At 35.8% G+C, this 14,051-nt stretch overlaps 1 protein-coding gene across 1 annotated transcript in view; it reads right to left on the bottom strand.

Moving 5' to 3' along the window:
- The window catches only part of LOC128666916 (oocyte zinc finger protein XlCOF6.1), a 258,096-nt gene that overhangs the window by 177,560 nt on the left and 66,485 nt on the right, over positions 1–14,051 (bottom strand). The window lies entirely within an intron of this gene.

The raw sequence follows: 14,051 nt of genomic DNA, 5'->3' as shown, positions 1-14,051 counted from the left end.
ATTTGCTTAAATCTTTTTATATTCTTTCCTGAAAAGCATATCTAGATAGGCTCAGAAGCTTCTGATTAGTGGTTACACATAGATGCCTCATGTGCTTGGCTCACCAATGTGCATTGCTATTTCTTTAACAAAGAATATCTAAAGGTTGCAGCAAATTAGATAATTGAAGTAAATTAGAAAGTTGTTTAATTGTATTTGTATTCTCTATCTGAATCATGAAAGATAACTTTTGGGTTTAATAGCCCTTTAAGTACCAATACAAGCGATACTAATATGCAAGTGCACAAATGCACCCACACTGAAATAATATTACACTATCAAATCAGTCTCTGACAATACTTTGTTTTCTCATACAGAAATAAGGACTAATTATACTGGTATTTCATGGTCCTGTCTGCTGCATTAGTTCTGCATAGTCAAGTCCAACATAATATAAATGTTATAAAATTGTTGGTAACATACATACATGTCTAAATATTGATGTTAATTGGTCATAAAAGTGGAATATATGTTAGAACATTTTTTTACACTATTGTTTGCATATAACAAGGGTTGCCACCTTTAGTCCACGCCAAACCCGAACACTCTTGTGCTGTGCCCAGCAGAGTACACACTATAGGGGCCGATTTTTCAAGAGCCGTATGGCCTCTGATGCCCCTGTTTCCGCGCAAGCCTTCAGGCTCGCCGTAAACAGCAGTTATGACGCAGCGGTCTTAAAGGGACACTAAACCCAAACATTTTCTTTCATGATTCAGGTAGAGCATGCAATTTTAAACATTATTCCAATTTACTTCTATTATCTAATTTACTTCATTCTTTAGATATCCTTTGTTGAAGAAATAGCAATGCACATGGGTGAGCCAATCACATGAGGAATCTATGTGCAGCAACCAATCAGCAGCTACTAAGCCTATCTAGATATGCTTTTCAGCAAAGTATATAAAGAGAATGAAGCAAATTAGATAATAGAAGTAAATTAGAAAGTTGTTTAAAATTGCATACTCTTTCTAAATCATGAAAGAAAAAAATTGGGTTTCATGTTACTTTAAGACCGCTGCTCCTTAACTGGTCCACCTGCTCTGAGGCTGCGGACATCAATCCGCCCAATCTCATACGGTTGGGCTGATTGACACCCCCTGTTAGCAGCTGATTGGCCGCAAATCTGCAGGGGGCGGAATTGCACAAGCAGTTCACTAGAACTGCTTGTGCAATGTTAAATGCCGACAGCGTTTCATGTCCGCCAGACAATGATAATTCGGCCCCTATGTATAATAACACAAACTTGCACAGATATTTACACTCTCACACACTCTGTATCTCACACACTAACACACACATTCTCTTTCTCTCACACACACACGCAAATACACTCACTCTTTCACACACGCAAATACACTCACTCTTTCACACACAGACTCACACACACTTAAAGACTCTGACAAACACAGACACACACTCTCATACAAATACCAACACACATATTCTCTCTTACACTCTTTTTCTCACACACAAATGCACTCACTCTTTCACACACAGAAAGACACTGACAAACACACACATACCAACACACACATTCTCTTTCTCACACACAAATACACGCACTCTTTCACACACAGACTCACACACGCATAAAGACACTGACAAACACAGACACACACATTCTCTCTCACACACTCGCAAATACACTCACTCTTTTGCACACAGACTCACACACACAGAAAGAAACTGACAAACACAAAGACACACACTATCACACACCAACACACATTGTCTCTCACACACTATCTTTCTCACACACACACAGATACACTCACTCTTTTACACAAAGACTCACGCACACAGAAAGACATTGAAAAACACAGACACACACTCTCACACACAAAGACACTTACAAACAAAGACACTTTTACACACAGACACACTCCCACACAAATACACTTACACACACAGACACACTCTCACAAATAAAGACACTTACACAGAGACACACTCCCACACAGAGACACACAATATGTATACGTGCAATATGTTGCAAATGCACTATGTCACCTTTTTTGGCTGCTTTTAACCAGAACACAAATGGAAACCCGAACTGCTGGCAACCCTATTTTAACCCCTAAAAGGGGGTTTATCATATAAAGTCAACTCCAGAGCAGCAATGCACTACTGGGACCTAGCTAAATAAGTCTGGTGAGTCAATGACAAGAGGCATATATGCTTAGCTACCAATCAGCAGCTATGTATGTTTTTCAACAAAGGATACAAGAAGAACAAAGTAAATTTGATAATACAAACAATTTGAAAAGTCTCTGAAAATTGCATGCTCATGTCCCTTTAAGCATGTGCATTTCTTCTACATTTCATAAATTTGAGCATTATATACAGTCAAATTAAATAGATTACTAACTTTCTAAGTCATTTTAAGTAAAATTGTGATTTTAATTTGACCTTGTTTACATTTCATGATGATCCAATTAAGCGTTTTCCAAAGCTTTAGCCTGATATTCTGTGAGTGCATTTTTACAAGTGTCCCATTCGTGTACAGCCTTTTTTTTCGCTTTGGAATCATCATTAGTACAGCCAATGAGAAGTTATGCCACCTGCCCCATTTAAAAATAACTGAGCATGCTCCAGTCTTGGGGCAATCTAATTTGTTAGTAGGAAGATAGATCGTGCATGTGCTGTTTCAGAGGGGCAGTTATATGGCCTCTTATTGACTGTAACTCCCAATGACTCAAAAGTGGAAGAAAAAAAAAACGTACAGGGATGGACAGCCATGAATACTGGTACACAGGCAACGGCCAGGGTTTAAATAAACAGAATAACCAGCAATTCAAAGCTTCAGAGATTAATTTATAAGGCAAATAATTTAATGTAATTATAATATAAAAAATATGTTTTACTGTCTAACACATGACTGGGTTTGTGTACAGCTGGAATACTGGGTCAGAAGTCTGTAGGGCACCTATACACTAGGTGTGGCTTCTGCTGGTACAGTGAGCATTGAGTCAACAAGTTACAAATCAACTATGTGTGGGTGCAGCTGGCAAATTGGCCCTGGGATCAGGTGATCATATATACACTGACAGTAGGGGCAGCTGGTTCAATGGGCATATGATCATCAAGTCACACATGCACTGAGTTTGGGTGCAGCTAGTACCCTAGAACCGGGGTTCAGCATGTTCCTGATTCTGAGCTCTGTCCTGCTGTCCCTCTGAGACAGCCATATGTCCCCTATTTGCAGAATTTCCCTTAGACCCAACCACAGAAAACCCAGACACACCCACAAACTACAGAGACACACCCACAAACTACAGAGACACACCCACAAACCACCTAAACACACAATCCCACTCACTAATCTCCCCTTCCAACATGACTCTACCAACAGAATGGTGACGGGTCCCTATCAACCTCCTGTGTCCCTGATACTCAGCCATAAATGTTGTTTTACCCCTGAAACACAAGTTAGCCTTAAAGAAATCAAGGCTGGCAACTGGACATTTGAACCAGGTTAACATACTAGGTCCTGCAGGTCCAAGCTGGAGCTATTAGGATTACTGAAGCAGACTCCTGATTCAAACAATAATTCTTGGAAGAAAACCAAATGAAAGAAAACAGATGAGTTAGACAGAAAATTGTGTATCAATTGTGCCTTTAGGTACCTGAATCTGGCACACTACCCGGAAGGTTACAGTTCAAGGGGAAAACCATTGGAATAAATCGAGAAAATCCTGCTTGGTAACCAGCTGATCTATTCTACCAATGAAGAGACCACTCCCCTGGAGAACAGAGGACTGCTGATAAAGCCACTTCCCAGATCTACCCTACTGAAAGGAGAACAGCTGAAAGAGAACATTAAATCTGTTCTACCTCAATCATATCCAGATGACTGCGAATCTGTTCATAAAGATAATTTCCTTCTTCAAGAGGAGCCATGACTGAAGACTTAGAGCTCCAAGATAATCTGAAACCTCGCCACCAGAGGAGTCCAGACTTCTAGTGCTCCTTGCGACTCCCCGTCAGTGGTTCAATCCTGAAGACTGACATCTGTATTGAGGAGCTTACCTTAAAGTGATGGTACTTCATGCTGAAAGCTCCTTTATTTGTTCCAAGTGATTGCTTTCATTGAGCTGCTAAGGCAGCCCACCAGCCAAAGGCTATTTTCACTATCTGGCAGAGAGGTGACGTATCCACCTATTAGACAATAGCATTGCGGGAAATCCTCTCTGACAGATAGCGAAAATAGCATTCTGCCGGTGGGCTGCCTTAGCGCGGCGGATCGCTTGGAACAAAAAAAAGAAGCTTTCAGTATGAAGTTTTTTATACTTCATGAATGAAAGTCCCCTTTATTTGTTCCAATGGTAAATCCTAACGTTTCACAAAACCATAGGATTTACCATCACTTTTAGTGATTGACAAGTAGATTCAATCAAGAGGTTCTGCATAAGAAAAAGGACGTTATATTAAGTATTAGCTTAAAACTAGATTCAAACTCTAACCCTTTGTTTAAAAAACTGGGCTAAGTATACAGTGTCTACCTACACCTCTGCAGTCCTTGCTTCATTGTGCACATGTTGTATCTCTTGTATACAGATGTACATGTTATATGATAGTTTTAGAAAGAAAGAAAAACATATCGGAATAAATAGTAACTAATACATATATTAAAAACACGGAGTGATTCTACAGTGCATACAATAAGGAGCATTTAATTAGTAATTAAGGTACAAGTAATCAGTATGTTCTGTTAACCCTAAGCCATATCCCACCTGGGTGCTAAGCTGGATTTGAGCTTTTTTTTTTTTTTTTTTTAAATATATTTTTTTTTTACTTTTATAAAAAAAAATTCCAGATCCCCAAGACTTATACAGTTGGAAAGGTTAGGCGATTACCTTTCTAACGGTGGGTCTTGGGGGTCTGTACAGGTTTCTAAGCAGCATGCCCCCATTTCCCTATACTGTCCATTGTTAATTTTAAATAAAGTTGCGCGGTGATGTCACCGCATGAATCGTGAAGCCCCGACGATGCCTCTCACTATTCAAATCAGGATGAGGAAGAAAAGAAGCACACTGGGTCTCTTGAGTATATGCTTCAATTTATTTGGATACAGGTATATAGAAGCCAGGTAAACTCACAATCTGACGCGTTTCGCGCATGCGCTTCATCAGAGATAATTGTCTCTACTGCCGTGGGTCCTATTATAGGTGGATGGGGCCTATAAGGTTGAAGGGGGTGTGTATGTGTGTTGATTAATTGATTAAAGTGTCAGAAATATACTGGCTTGAATGTAAATTAACCCTTATTTTAGTCTTTTTCTAAAATTGTATTGGCACTTGAATATAGAGTTAATATAAAGCCAATTTGGAATAGGAGCCACAGAAGTTAGAGAATTAGAGAACAGAGGGAACAGTAAAATAATTTATTAATACAATTGCTAGACTTTAGTGCATGACTATATCATCACTTGTTAGCGTGTTATACTAGTGTACAAATATAATAATCTAAAGTAATATTCACTTAGCTAAACTAAAGAATTCAGTAAGCTAAAGATGAGCTAAAAAATGAAAATAATTTCACTACGATAGAAAAGAATAAAGAAAGTAAAAGGAATAAAAAAGTGAAAAAAAGTTTTTTATATATAAAACAATAATATAATAAAAAAAAAAAAGGGAATATAGTAAGAAAAAGCATTATTGTATACTATGAGAATAAAATCTATCTTTAATTGTGAGACATTCATTTGACTATTTTTGTTTGGATTTATGTTTTGTCACTTGCCTCTTCTACCAAGGTATGTTTCTTATTTGTTGCTATTTTTATTTTTGCTATTTTTATTTTTGCTTCTAATCTGCTCTGCTGGTTTAAGGTCCTTTAATGCTTTTTTGTCTAATTTTGGTTCTAATAATTATGTGTCCTGCTATTGGATAGTCTGGTCCTAAAAGCTATTCTCTCTAGTCTATATGTTGTTTGTTATGTTTTATTTTTGTTACTGGTGAATCCTGTAACATATGGCAATTAATCTTATCTTGTTTTATAGAAATTCAAATAGATATAGAGCATTAGGGGAGAAAGGGCCTAGTTTGCAGACTTGTAGAGAATATTTAGTATTCTTTTACGATTATTTTTTGTTTGTTGTTTAAACCCTTCCCTTTCTTATTTAATATTAGAAAGGATAGATTATCCATGCCGGGTATCTGATGTAAAGGGATTTCTATAAATTAGATCCATTCCTGATCTAGTTTATGGTCTATTATATCCATAATCCAGGGATAGCCTCAAATGCATTTTGTGTTATAAATCTGTATTATAAAGGTCTAAATTAACTCATGGTAGAAGAGGGGACTAAAGAGAAAGGGAAAGATTTAAAAATTAAAATTAGTCTACTGGTATAAGATTTTACACTTTAGAGAATAAACTAAGTTGGAAGAAAGTCTTTCTTTGGGTGGATGTCTCTTATCTGTTGTTATGTAATAGTTATAGTTTTGTTTAAGTTGACGTATTGATTATGGAGGTTTTTAGGAGTAATTTCATTATTGTGTTCATATCTTTATGTTATCTTTTTTTTTTTAGAATTTGGTCATCAATTTGATATTGGTAAGGGTAATTTCATTATTGTGTTCATATCTTTATGTTATCTTTTTTTTTTAGAATTTGGTCATCAATTTGATATTGGTAAGGGTAATATGGATAATGGATAGCTAATCAGTAAATAGATTTACATCATATCTTTTATTGATTCATTGAGGCTTCCTGGTCTGTAGAGTGAAAATCCAATATACTTCTCTTCTAAGGAGGGTTTTTGTTCTATCTCCTCCTAATGGGTTCCTCTCTGTGTTCTATTGCTTGGAATGAGAAGTGTGTTAGTCTGTGTTCATGTAGGTGAAAATGTTTTGCTACTGGTGTCATAGGTATTTCTTCTTCTATTGAGTTCAAATGCTCTCTTATGCGGTCCTTTAATGGACATGTGGTTATGCCAATATATTGTAATAGGTATTGTTTACATGTAATCAAATAGATAATGTATCTTGATGTACAATCCATTCTTTGAGCTATATTATATGTTTTGCTGGTCTGTGTGGACTGAAATGTCAGGCTTTTTTTAGTGTAGAAGCAACTTTTGCAAGGTCTTCTACCGCATCTATAATTTCCCTTGATAGTGGTCAGCCAATTGGCTATGGGTTGTAATACATTATCCAGCCAATCCCCCACCCTCTCACATAGTGACCTTCTACTGGCCACTATGGGTCTACCTGGTGGATTGAGGAGGGTCTTGTGAATTTTGGGTACTATGCGGAAAGTGGGGATGGCTGGATTCTCTGTCATATAGCATTCTGTTTGTTCTTTTGAGAGAAAACCTTCTTCTAGAGCTGAATCTAGTATATCATATAATTCTTTTTTATATTTGATTGTGGGATTGTAAATTAGTTTGGAATATGTATTTGTGTCATTAAGTTGGGATAGGACTTAATTTCTGTAGTCTATTGTGTTGAGGACTACCACTGCCCCTCCTTTATCTGCTGTGGTAACAACCAACTCTCTATTCTCTTTGAGCGACTTAAGTTTTTGTTTTTCGCTGGTGGTCAGATTGTCTTTTATTGTAGACAACTTGTCTAGAGAGGAATGTAAAGATTCACTTCTGCAGTGGACTGGATAGAAATATGATTTTATGCGTGATGAGGTGTTATAGGAATGGTGTTATAGGTATAGGAATGGGGTTGTGTGTACTGTCTTCTCTCTGAGTGATAGCTTGGAGTGAAATGAGTGTGTTAAGATCACATAGATCTTGAAACTGTAAGCCTATTGAGTTTTCAACTCTATTCTCTTTGTTCTCTTCTGTGCGTGAGTTAATTAAGTCACCTCGTGTTGCTTGTAGTGGAATGTAGTGCTTGAATAGTGTGATTTTTCTGACTAGCACATTAACATCTAAAATTGTAGAAAATAGGTCAAAATTGGTGGACGGTGCAAAAGTTAGTCCTTTATTGAGTAGTGAGTTTTGTGAACTGGTAAGCTGTATGTCAGACAGATTAATTACTGATCCTATTTCTTTTGAGTCCCTTTTTTGATTCTGCTCGGGTAGCGTAGTTGTGGTTCCTTTTTTGGTGTGCTGCTAGTGACAGGTGTTTTTACTAGTGTTGTTAATTTGATTCTCCCTTGTGAGGTGCCTGGACTGTCTGATTCTACACTAGATTTGGATGTATTTGCTTCAGTCTCTTCTATCACTGAGGTATTCTCTGTATGATCTGTATCTATACTTAAGAAGGTTACTCGTTTAGCATTTGATGTATGATTAAATGTATCCTTTCTCTTGTTTTTGTTTTTGGGAATTACCCGTGTTGTTCTTCACCTTGCGTTGTCTGTGTGGTTGATTTTTCTGCCAGGAGTAGACTATGTCTAATTCATAATCTTTGAAATCTCTCTGGTATTTGCTGACCTTCCTTTCTGATAATGTAGTATCTAGTTCTTGCATGGTAGCATCTAGTTGTGCTTTGTAATCTATATATTTTTTGTGTGTTCAAATGGTTTAAGAAGTTCTAATATGTCTTCTATTTGAGCTAATAATAAATCTCTCTCCTCTTTTTTGTGTCTAAGTAACTGCTTCATTAATATAATGGAGCAGTTAGTTAGATTATCATTCCTTTCTTCCATAAATTCAACATTGTGTAATGCAAATGAAGGGTATTTTTTCATCCTAAGCCCTCTAGGGACCTTATTCTCACTGATATATAATTCTAGAAATTCAATATCCCACCAAAGGTTGCTTTCTTTGTATTTTTATTCTCTAAATTGGAAAAGATAGATGTAATATTTCCTTCTGCTACATCTTTTGTTCTCAGAGTATTACCTTTTAAGGCTGTGTTCATTATGTGCTTTCTTCTGTCAGCATCTACGACCCCTGTGGGAATGTTACTTTCAGCCATAATGTGCTTACTAAATGTGCTATATCCCTAGTGTAAATGTTTATTTAGGATACCTGTATATTTTTGGAAACTAGAAAAGAAGAATCAATTACAGATTACTAATTGTGTTGTTTCCAAAAGACTTGTTCCCATCTTAGGTGATATGATGTATAGTTTGAACTGTATTATTAGTATTGATAATAGGTAATTAATGTACTCTAGCAGCAATATCAGTGCAAATCAGATATAATTTACCATATATAGGTGTAATAGATGTTGCTAAGGATCTAATCCTTTAGCTTATGGAGATTATTTCACTCCTCTTAATTAGAGTGTATTAGTTGTTGAATAGATCTTATAAGTCGGTTTTGTATATAATATAAGTGTGATGTAGTAGATACTCTCTTAACTTATACAGATCAAATTATATTTGTCATGTATTGTTGTTATTGCTCCTTGATTAGTATATCTGAAATGAACAAAGACTTTTTTGCTACTTTATCTTATCAGTGTATCTTAGTCTTTCTTCACGTTCTATATTGAGTTCAAGCCAGATCACCAGGGTGGGAGTAGGTGGGAGCCCCCAGATTGCCTTCAAGGTGGTTGAGTGCTAGCAACGGCTCTGAGCTGTCTTCAGCACTTGACTGGGACAATTTGTGACGGCTCAGAGCCATCGTTGGCACTCAAAGGGTTAAAGGGATAGTAAAGTCCAAATCACACTTTCATGATTCAGATAGGGCATGTACTTTTAAACAACTTTCTAATTTACTTTTATCATCAAATTTGCTTTGTTCTCTTGCTATTCTTAGTTGAAAGCTAAACATAGGTAGGCTCATATGCCAATTTCTAAGGCAGCCTCTGCATTTGACAGTTTTAACCACTAGAGGGCGTTAGTTCATGTGTTTCAGATAGATAACACTTTGCTCATGCACGTGAAGTTATTTAAGAGTCAGCATTAAATGGCTAAAATGCAAGTCTGTCAAAAGATCTGAGATAAAGAGGCAGTCAGCAGAAGCACAGATACAAGGTAATTACAGAAGTATCAAGAGAATGAAGAACATTTGATAATAGGAGTAAATTAGAAAGTTATTTAAAATTGCATGCTCTATCTGAACCATAAAAAATGGGTTTAGTATTCCTTAATCTTGGTGGTACCAAGGTACCAGAGTGTCCCAATGGATACATAAAATAGAGAGTTTACACCCTAAAGGGTCTTAATAGTGAAATATTATATTCTGTTTTCTTCTAGAGTATATCTTCTTCCAAAGTACATTAAACAGGAATGTGGATGATGAACAAAATAGGATATACATTAATTAATATTCTACATGAGACTGAATGAATCTCAGGTCGTAAGTTTTGGATATAAGGAAACCCGTTTCCATATGGTATTAGTTGATGAGAATAACGGGTAATAATCTCAATAACCACTAAATGGCAACAAAGATTTGTTAAAGATACATGACCACTGTAATCACCTGTTAATGTATAGCAAAAATCATAAGTTAAACTTTTAAGGATGTGAATTAAGCTGTATATGCATGATTAGGGCCAAGATGGCCGAAACGTTGCAGTTATTTGTTTGCTGAATAAAAAATGTTGGGTTTTTTTAAAATAATCTTTTATTGAGGTTTTGCGTAAGAAATAAAAAAAACACATACAATAAGTGTCGAAATATATAATATATATAATAACAAATCCTTAATATTACATCAATCAGGCATACGCATATAACACATATCAGTACATAAAAAAGAAAAGAAATAAAAAAAAATCGTGCTGGTGAGAAGGTTGTCACAGGGCAATGTGTTGCTTGAGGAAATACTAGCTAATGTGACCTAATATAATGACGTTCAAAGTATGAAAGAAGAGAATGATAGATAAGTATATACTGTAATGTACGGGGGTAATAAAGTTAGATTAGAACACTATTCATGGGAAATGTAAAGTACCTAAACTGCTATCAAATGCTAGGATAGGTCTGAAGGGTAATAGGAACTGTAAAAAGTCAGGCTATTAATAAAAAGTTATGAGTTATTTAGTGAGATTGCAATAGGTCCATATGGACTGCAAGTTGGACTCAGTTCCAGACAACTATTCTCACAGTAAAACTACTACTTTTTATCTCTATGGTCAGTCAGCCTTATTTAAGGAATTTGCTAGATCCAGTTGTAATATTCATCTCACATTAAATGTGCAATGTAGATTTTACACAGTGTCAAATGAGTAGGTACAGAAAATACTAACATATAGAGCACAGGCCTAAGGGGTAAATCATAGTCTTAGATAGAAACTAAACTTTGGAAAGACTTTAAGCTGAGTTTAGTTATACAACAGAGTGCTTCACAGAGAGACCTTTGTTTAAACTTAAAGGGACATGAAACCCAAAAATGTTCTTTCATGATTTAAGCAGAACATACAATTTTAAACAAATTTCCAGTTTACTTCTATGATCAAATTTGCTTAATTTTCTTGGTATAATTTGTTGAAGGAGCAGCAATGCACTACTGATTTTTAACTGAACATATGGGTGAGCCAATGACAATCGTTATATTTATGCAGCCACCAATCATCAGCTAGAACCTAGGTTCTTTGCTGCTCCTGAACATGCCTAGCTAAACCTTTCAGCAAAAGATAAGAGAAGCAAGCAAATTAAATAATAAAAATAAATTGGAAAGTTGTTTTAAATTGTATGCTCTATCTGAATCGTGAAAATAAATTTTTGGGTTTCATGTCCCTTTAAATTAGATGCAGGAGCAGAGATGAAGGTGCGCTAGGGGAGTGTATGCCGCTCTCTAAGAACCTCCTCTAAAGGTTCCTAAATACAAACAAAGTTATGAAAAAAGGGTAGGGAGGGCGCTAAAAAAGCTTAAACATGATTATATAGAATTATTCTGTCTGTTTTGGTAGAATATAAAATAACCACTACCTCGGGTGATTAAAGGGACACTAAACCTAAATGTTTTCATTCATGATTCAGATAGAGCATGCAATTTTAAACAACTTTACAATTTACTCCTATTATCAATTTTTCTTTGTTTTCTTGCTATCTTTATTTGAAAAAGAAGGCATCTAAGCTAATTAACCAGCCAATTTTAGGTTCAGAACCCTGGACAGCATTTATCCACCAATCAGCAAGGACAACCCAGGGTTTGAACCAAAAATGGGCCGGCATCTAAACTTTACATTCTTGCTTTTAAAATAAAGATAGCAAAAGAATGAAGAAAAATTGTTAATAGGAGTAAATTAGAAAGTTGCTTAAAGGGAGAGTACACTGTAAAATAGTTTTTCCATTAATGTATTTTAAATGGCTTGTTATACCAACTGCAGAGTATAAAATATTTGAGAAATTCCATTTTCATGCTCATTTGTGTATATGAAGTAGCCGATTTTGTGCTTTGAAACCACAGCCTATTACAATGGGCTGAACTTAAAGGGACATTAAACCCAAATATTTTCTTTCATAATTCAGGCAGAGAATACAATTTTGAACAACATTCCAATTTACTTCTATTATTTAATTTGCTTCATTATTTAGATAGCCTTAGTTAAAGAAATAACAATGCACACGGGTGAGCCAATCACATGAGGCATCTATGTGCAGCCACCAATCAGAAGCTTCTGAGCCTATCTAGATATGCTTTTCAGGAAATAATATTAAGAGAATGAAGCAAATTAGATAATAGAAGTAAATTAGAAAGTTGTTTAAAATAGTATTCTCTATCTGAATCATGAAAGAAAAAATTGGGGTTTAATGTTCCTTTAAAGGTGATATCAGATCTCATTATGTTCTAAGTTTGTGTAAACAGACTTGCTTCCTTATCTTTTATTTGGCTGGAACACCAAAGCTCAATACATAGAGAGAACAATGGAAAATTATCATTTTATTACTTAACTATCCTGCATCCCACTGAGAGTGTAATCTCTTCTGCTGGCTGTGTATACTTAGGCTATTCAATAGCCTATACTCCAGTATTAATTTGTTCAGTGTAGGTGGCGATACCACAGGCTAAATCAGCTATTTCAAATGCTGAAATAGGAGTAAAGGAGCTACTTGTAACCAATTTAATACACTCTAGCAGGTTAAAAGGATCATTGGGAATAATTTAAAGGGGAGAATTTTTTTGGGGTGAACTGTCCCTTTAAAAGTGCATGCTCAATCTGATTCATGAAAGATAAAATTTGGGTTCAGTGTCCCTTTAACTACGAAAGTGGGGTTTTACATTTATTAAGGGAGCACACTTAATGTTAAAAGAATCTGGAGATCCGTTTGTTTGAATAGACTAAATATGTGAACCAAATAGGTGAGCTGTATTGACCTCATAGACTGTTAACTCTATATATCTATAGGTCACACATGGTATTTTAGTCAAAGTAGGGGATATATATACGCTTATAGTTGATAGAAAATTTCGCCTGAAATATGGGCGAAACACGTCAAAATAATTGGTTGAGGTGCCTCGTTCATCTAAGCTTTCAAAACAAGTACATGTTGAAGCAAAAGTTATCTCAAGAGTGGAACGAAAAGACGGCATAGACCAAAAAAGAGAGACCAATCACAAAGCTGAATTTGGGTCACGTGATAAACACAGAACTTGGAACTCGACAGTGTACTCACACGCCGCAAGGAAAAACAGACGCCGGAACCGGAAGGGCGATACGAGCCGTGAGCAGCGGTGAGAAGAACCCTTTCAGGAATAAGGCAATATTCCAGGTGGTGAGTCTGGTCGATGTTAGACCCGCAAGCTTATTTTTGTCACATTCATTACAACAGGATTTGTTTGATAAGGAAACAGCAAACATTACATCTTGTTGCAATAATTTAATTAAGAAGACTGTTATTATATGTTACTATTGTTGTACTACAATACGCTACTAATGTTGCAATACTCAGAGACTGTCATTATTTACAAGCTTCCATCTCAGCGCCTATTTTAACAAGGAAGCTACAAACTTTTGAAGTTTTTAACTTCTCAAGGTGGTTATAAGGACTTTTATCAGTACTTAAAGGGAGACGTCCCTATAGAGTTCTTTTTAGAAATTATTTATCTGTTAGGTAATTAGTAAGGAATAGCACTGATTATTTAAATTGATTATATTTCTTTATAGATTGATTTTGCTTATTTGTTATGTTATTTCACTGTATACACA

Source organism: Bombina bombina, chromosome 7 (genome assembly GCF_027579735.1).
Source record: "Bombina bombina isolate aBomBom1 chromosome 7, aBomBom1.pri, whole genome shotgun sequence".
Classification (NCBI taxonomy): Eukaryota; Metazoa; Chordata; class Amphibia; order Anura; family Bombinatoridae; genus Bombina; species Bombina bombina.
Note: the sequence above shows the minus strand (reverse complement) of the source record. Positions and strands in the feature narration are given on the sequence as shown.